Below are 7,726 nucleotides of genomic sequence, written 5' to 3'. Positions count from 1 at the left end.
AGTGTGCTGTGGATTGCAGCAAAGTGAAACATGCTGGGCCCCACACCTCTTTTTGAAGACGTGGATCTCCAAGCCCTTGTCTGGTTGCAGCACTCTTCAGACAAGGCTGTATTTTTAAGAACAGCATCTTTTATTGCTTCGAAGTTTGAAATAACAGAAACCCCATAACTGCATCTACAACCTGGTGTGTTTCTGGGGGCAAGATGCACTGAATGAATGACATTCAGTACTGCTGCACACAGAAGCAATGTTGTAGAAGCAAGAAAAACAGCTTCTTTCCAACTCACCCAAGACTGCACAAATTTTCTTTTTTCTTCTTTGATCAGTTTGGAATATAATAAAGACTTTTCCACCATGTTATTTTATTTATCTATTTATTTATTTATTCATTCATTCATTTATTTGTTTGTTTGTTTGTTTTCAACGAGTACTCCCCAAAGGACTCCAGGTTAGCTGAAGAAAATGGAGAAAGGGAAGAAGAGTAAGGAATCTCCCCAAATCTCCTTCTGTAGTGATATAAAATAACCCACGACTTGGACATCTAGGCAAAACCGCATCCTCAATATTACTTGGAGACAGAGAATGCCAAAAGTACAAAATAACTGTCAGTATAAAGAGAAATAGAGAAACTCCTCCAGTTGGGATCTCACACTCCTGCCTTTTAGTGTCGCGGTGAAAGCTTAATCAGGGTAAAGAAACTGCTGGGAAGACAGAGGAGGGACTCTAGTCAAGGGGCAGTTGGAGCAACCACCATAAAGATCAAGTCCATCCTGAATCTGAAAGTACTTAAATAGTTACTAGGAAGATCAGAGTAGAACTGCAGGAAAGGCATTGTAAAATAAGAGCTATTAAATGACCTGGTAGCTATTTAAGGGCTAAGTACATGCTGTAAAACAGTGAACTAGACTTAAAAGTGCTAACATAATTTAATGATACAGGATTTCAAAAGGCATTGTTTCTAAAGGAGAAAAAAAGGAATAGAAAAAGAGTTAGTTGGCAATTGGATGGTAAAGGATTTAAGAAAAAGAAATCAAAAGGGGAACTCAAGGTCAAAGGAATTATAACTCTCCATCACCACCAAAACAAACAAACCCTGGTAAATTACCTGAATTCTGTTACACTGACAGAAAAGGGTACCATTAAGCTAAAAACCTAATATGATGGAACTTCAAAATTTTTGTAGAAAAATGGAATTGAGCCTTAAAAAGCAGACAGGTGAGATGGCTAACTCCATGTGCTGGTGTTTGTCCCTCCCACTGAGAAGGACCAGAACAACTAATAGACAGCTAATTGTTGATGGGCACATCTGTGTGAGAGAGCAGATGTGCAGTGGGAGACTGGTGAGTTTCCTGTGGAACACAAAAGCCCAGAATGGCAGCGTAGAGAATAGAGAGAAACCATGCTGCCTCAGTTGCTGCATCTGTGCCACCCAGATTGGCACAGGAGGGACTTTTTCTTGTGGGCTAAATGTAGGCAGGGGGTCCACACCAACCATATTATCACCACAGAGGCCTGCAGTTCATACTGCAAGAAGATTCCATAGCCCTTGCAAGGCCAAAGCCAAGCATGAAGTGCTGCCTGGTATACCGGCACTGCATTGCTCCAGAATAGGAGCACATGTTTTGTATTTCCGCATTCTACCCACCCTGGTGACCCAAGCTGATGCAGTAAGTATGACATTATCTCGAAACCAGAGGGACTGTGTGAGCACACCCTACCCTGTATACCAGTAGCCACTGCACTTCCCAACCTTAAGACTCTGCTAACATCCCATTGCATTCACACAGGAGGCTACAAAACCCTAATCCTGGCAGCTTGGGGCTTGGGCCCAGGAGCAGCTGTGACACCAGTCCTGCACATTTGAATAGCCAAAACCAAGCCAAGTAAACTGTCACGCTTCCACATCCCCAGCCAGAGATCAGAAAGGCAGACCTAGGGCAGCCCCCACCAACAGCAAACAAGAATGTGCATGGACCTCAAGAGTCAAGGGCAGCCCCTGCCAACAGCCAGCAGGAGAGCAAGGCACTTTCATTCAGGTGGCCTGCTGCTGTCAAAAACACCACCACTATGCAGGTGATCTGCCACAACCACTTCCACAGCTGCCACCACTGCCCCCACGAGGGTGGACCACCTCCACAACAAAGGCCACCACCACCACCACCACAGTAGCCACTGCCACCATGCAAGCAGCCTACTGAACACTTGATTGCACTGACACAAGGAGGGTATCAGCAGGACCTGGGGAAAGAGGTGAGCAAGCAGAGACCCAGGAGCCAGTGGCCCAACCCATATGGGGAATTATGCTGCCCTGCACAGTAGCTCACCTGTGGGTAGGAGGTACCTGAACAACCCATGTGACTACCTTGCTCTAGGTAGAGTTACTTGAAGAAACTCCAGAGAGAGCAGAAACCCAGGATATGCAAAGAAAATAAGAGATAAAATTTCCAACCACCCCCAACCCATCCCCCAATTGGGGGAAGCAAGTACCCAGGAGGAACCTCAGCCTGTAGGAAAAAGGAAAGAGAAATCCTTCCCAGGGTCACCCATTCAAACTGAGGAGCTCCAGTATATTCCAATGCATCCATCAGGGTCATGAGATGCTGTCCAGGTTGCCAAAAAGCCCATCTAGGGTAGCCCAATGCATCCATAGAATGACAGGGTACCCAGGCACTTTTTCCAAGAACTCAAGAGCTTGTCCACATGCTTGATGACCCAATACAGTGTCACTAACCTCAGAATAGAATAACTAAGTGCCCCAGTGTCCAGGCAACTGAGGCAATCATGTGCAACTCCAACACTGAATACAGAAAAGTGGCCGAAGTACCCACATAGAGACTATACCACTGTGTCTACCCAGAACCACTACTAAAGCACCTTACTCAAAGGTCAAAATAAAATGCATCTACAGGAGGAAGTCTCTCTCCTCAAAGCCCACTTTACAGCAATAGAAGAAACAACTGCTCTTCCAGATTACCAGATATCAGTGCAGAGATACCAGAAATAAAAAAAAATATATATATATATATATATGACACCATCAGAGGAATACAATAATAAGGAAGTACCAGACCCCATAAAACAGGAAACCCTTGAAATGACTGAAAAGGGATTCTGAGCAATAATCTTAAGAAAACTCAATGAGATACAAGAAGACTGAGTTAGATGACATGACACAAATGGGGAAAAGTATCCAGGATCTGAAGAAAAAAATTTACAAAGAGATTAATAACTAAAAACAGAATGTGGCAGAACTCCTGGCATTGAAAGATTCAGTCAACAAAATAGAAAACATAACTGAGAGCTTAAGCAGCAGACTAAAGCAAGCAGAAGAAAGAATTTCTGATCTTGAAGATGGTCTTTTCAAAATAACCCAGAAATACAAAAAGAAAAACCAATGAAAAAATTAGGGAAAATCTAGGAGAGCTAACAGACAATGTTAAGCACATAAACATCTGAATCATGGGTGTTATGGAAGTGGAGGAGAAGGGAAAAGGCATTGAAAACCTAAAAATGAAATAATAGCAGAAAACTTTTCAGGTATAATGAAAGACATGAAGCTTCAGATTCAGGAGGCTCAAAGGTCTCCAAACAAGGTCAATCCAAAAAGGTCCTCTCCAAGACACATTATAGTCAAACTGGCAAAGCTCAATAACAAAGACAGAATCTTAAAATCAGCAAGAAAAAAGCATAAGGTCACCTATAAGGGAGTCCCCATCAGACAAACAGCAGACTTTTCAGCAGAAAACTCTGCAGGCCAGAAGAGAAGGGGATGAAATATTCAAAATATGGAAAAAATAAACTACCATCCAACAATACTATGCCCAACAAGGGTATTCTTCAGAAATGTGGGAGAAATAGTCTATTTCCCAGACAAACAAAACTGCAGTAGTTACCACATAAACAACCCTACAAGAAATCTTCAAGAGAGAACTCCATCTGGAATCCAAAAAAATGAAAATCACTACCATGAATATACAAGAAAGACCAAAACCCCCTGGTAGAACAAAAATGCAAATGAGAAAGAGAAAGACACGATATCTTACTATCTAAAAAAAAAAAAAAAAAAAAAAAAAAAAAAAACCGAGCAAAAACAAACAATAAAAGGGAAGAAAAAAGCAAAAGATTTTTGAAACATCCAAAGGAAAATCAGTAAAATTCCAGGAGTAAGTCAGTACCTTTCAATAACACCTTAAATGTAAATGGATTAAATTCCTGACTCAAAAGACACAGACTGTCTGATCAATTAAAAAGCTAGACCCAACTATATGTTGCCTGCAAGAGACTCAACTCACCTATAAAGACACACACAGACTAACAGTAAAGAGAAAGAAAAAGATATGATATACAAATGGAAACCAAAAACAAGGAGGAGTAGCTATAAAATGTATATGCACCCAACACTGGAGCACAGAAGGTCAAATAAAATTCCAGGAATAAGAAAATACCTTTCAATAACAATTCTAAATCTAAATGGCTTAAATTCCTCACTCAAAATACACAGACTGACTGATTGACTCCAGATATACACAACAAATAATACTAGACCTAAAGAAAGAGACAGACCGAAATACATAGCAGGTTGGGACCTGAACACCCCTCTGTCAACATTGCACCCATCATCTAGGGAACAAATCAACAGAGAAACACAGGATTTAAACCACACCTTAGGAACCCATGCCACAGAGGTGAGCCAAGCAGTGGCGGCAGCAGCAGTGGTGCAACCAAGTGGCTGGATGTGGCCCCTCCCCATCCTTGGACCCAGGGGGGAACATCAGCCTGCAGGATCTGACCTGCTGAGCTGTGGCCAGCAGAATCACATGGTGCTACGGGTTCATTCTACAACCACAGAGTCTGGAATAGGAGCCAAGTTTCTCTAACATAACCACTACCACACCTACTGTCAAGCAAAGAAAATTCACCACCACAGAAGCAGCCAGGGCCACTACACAGCCAACCTAACTGTAATAGAAGAAGCAAATCCTCTACCAAATGACAAAGCATCAGCAAAAAAATACTAGAAGTACAAACAGTGAAGAAGAAATGACACCACCAAGAGAATACAGTAATGCTCCAATGTCAGACTCCATGGCACAGGGAATCCTTGAAATTTCTGAAAAATAAATTTCTAACAATAATCTTTTTAAAAAATTTGAAGAAATAAAGGAAGACTCAATTAGAGAACACAATGAAACAAGAAAAAATGTCCAAAATATGAAGGAAGAAATCTACAAAGAGATTAATACCCTAGAAAAGAGTGTAGCAGAACTTCTAGAAATGAAAGATTCACTCAGTGAAATAAAAAACATGACTGAGAGCTTGAGCAGCAGGGTACAGCAAGCAGAAGAAAGAATTTCTGGGCTTGATGATGGTCTTTTTGAAATAACTCAGGCAGAGAAAAAAAAAGGGAAAAAAGAATTAAAAATAATAAGGAAAGTCTAAGAGAGGTAGCAGATAACCTCAAGTGCTCTAACATCTGAAAAGTGGGTATTCCTGAAGGGGAGGAGAAAGGAAAAAGTATTGAAAACCTACTCAAGGAAATAGTAACAGAAAACTTCCCAAGTGTAGGGTGGGATACAGACCTTCAGATCCAGGAAGCCTAAAGGTCCTCAAATAGATCCAACCCAAAAAGATCCTCCCCAAGACACATTATAGTTAAATTCACAAAGCTTAAAGACAAAGAGAGAATTCTACAAGCAGCAAGAGAAAAGCATCAGATCACTTATAGGGGAACCCCCATCAAACTAACAGCGGACTTCTCAACTGAAACCCAACAGGCCAGAAGAAAGTGGAATGATATATTCAAAATACTAAAAAAAAAAAAAATTGCTGGCCAAGAATTCTTTACCCAGAAAGGCTCTTCTTCAGAAAGGAGGGTGAAATAGTGCATTTCCCAGAAAAACGAAAGTTGTGAGAGTTCACCACCACAGCACCAGCCCTGCAAGAAATTCTCAAGGGAGTCATTCATCTGAAATCTGAATAATAGTGACCAGTATCACAAATACACAATAAAGAGCAAAACCCACAGTTAAAACAAAAATGCCAGTAGGAAGGAGAAAGAAGATAAATCATTCCATCTTAAATTCCCAACTAACACTGAAGAAGAGAAATAAAAGTAGAAATAATGATCAAAAGATATTTAAACCATCTAAACAAGAAGCAATTAAATGACAGGAATTAAGCAATACTTGTCAATAACTACTCTAAATGTGAATGGACTAAACTCCCTATTCAAAAGACACAGGCTGACTGTATTAAAAGGTGAGACCCAAGTATATGCTGTCTTCAAGAGACACACCTCACCTGTAGAAACACGCATAGACTAAAAGTGAACTAATGGAAAAAGATATACCATGCAAAAGGAAACCAAAAACAAGCAGGAGTAGCTATTCTTATATCAGACAAAATAGATTTTAAGCCAAAAAACATAAAAAAAGACAAAGAAGGCCACTATATGATGATAAAGGGAACTATCCAGCTACAAGACATAGCAATCATAAATATGTATGCACCCAATACTGGAGCACCCAGATATATTAAGCAAACACTCTTGGACCTAAAGAAAGAAATAGGACCTAATACATTAATAGTGGGTGATCTGAACACCCCTCTCTTAGTATGGGACAGGTCTTCCAGACAACAAATGAACAAAGAGACACAGGATTTAATCTACACCCTAGACCAACTGGACTTGGCAGATATATACAGAACATTTCACCCAAAAGGTAAATAATACACTTTCTTCTCATCAGCTCATGGTACATTCTCCAGAATAGACCACATATTAGGTCACAAACCTAGTCTCAGCAAATTTTAAAAAACAGAAATAACTCCAAGTATCTTTTCAGACCACCATGGACTAAAATCTGAAATAAACAATAAGCAAAAACACTGGAAGCTATACAAATACATGGAAACTAAATAATAGGCTCCTGAATGACCTATGGTTCCAAGAAGAAATTAAACAGGAAATCAAAAATTTCTAGAAACTAACAAAAATAAAGATACATCATACCAAAACCTGTGGGATACTGCAAAAGCAATACGAAGAGGGAAATTAACTGCAATAAATGCTTATATCAAAAGAATGGAAAGACTTCAAATAAATGACCTAAGACTATGCCTCAAAGAACTTGAAAAACAACACCAATCCAAACCTAAAGGTAGGAGAGAAAGAAATAATTAAGATCAGAGCAGAACTAAATGAAATAGAGACCCAAAAAACAAAAGAAAAGATCAACAAAACAAAAAGTTGGGTTTTTGAGAAGATAAATAAAATAGATACACTATTAGCTAGGTTAACCAAAAAAAGAAGGGAGAAGACCCAAATAACAAAAATCAGAAATGAAAATGGAGAAATTACAACTGATACCACAGAAATACAAAGAATCATTAGAGACTATAAACAACTGTATGACAACAAATGTGAAAATCTGGAAGATACGAATAAGTTTCTAGACACATATAAACTACCAACACTGAACCAAGAAGAGATAGAAAACCTGAACAGACCAATGACAAGCAAGGAGATTGAAGCAGTAATTAGCAACCTTTCAACAAAAAAAAGTCCGGATTCGGATGACTTTACAGCTGAATTCTATCAAACTTTTAAAGAGGAGTTAATACTAATTCTCCTCAAACTATTCCAAAAAATTGAAACAGAGCCATTCTCCCACACTCATTCTATGAGGCCAGCATCATCCTGATGTCAAAACCTGATAAAGATACA

Source organism: Cynocephalus volans, chromosome 1 (assembly GCF_027409185.1).
Source record: "Cynocephalus volans isolate mCynVol1 chromosome 1, mCynVol1.pri, whole genome shotgun sequence".
Classification (NCBI taxonomy): Eukaryota; Metazoa; Chordata; class Mammalia; order Dermoptera; family Cynocephalidae; genus Cynocephalus; species Cynocephalus volans.
The sequence above is the reverse complement of the archived record's forward strand: the minus strand, read 5'-3'. Positions refer to the sequence as shown.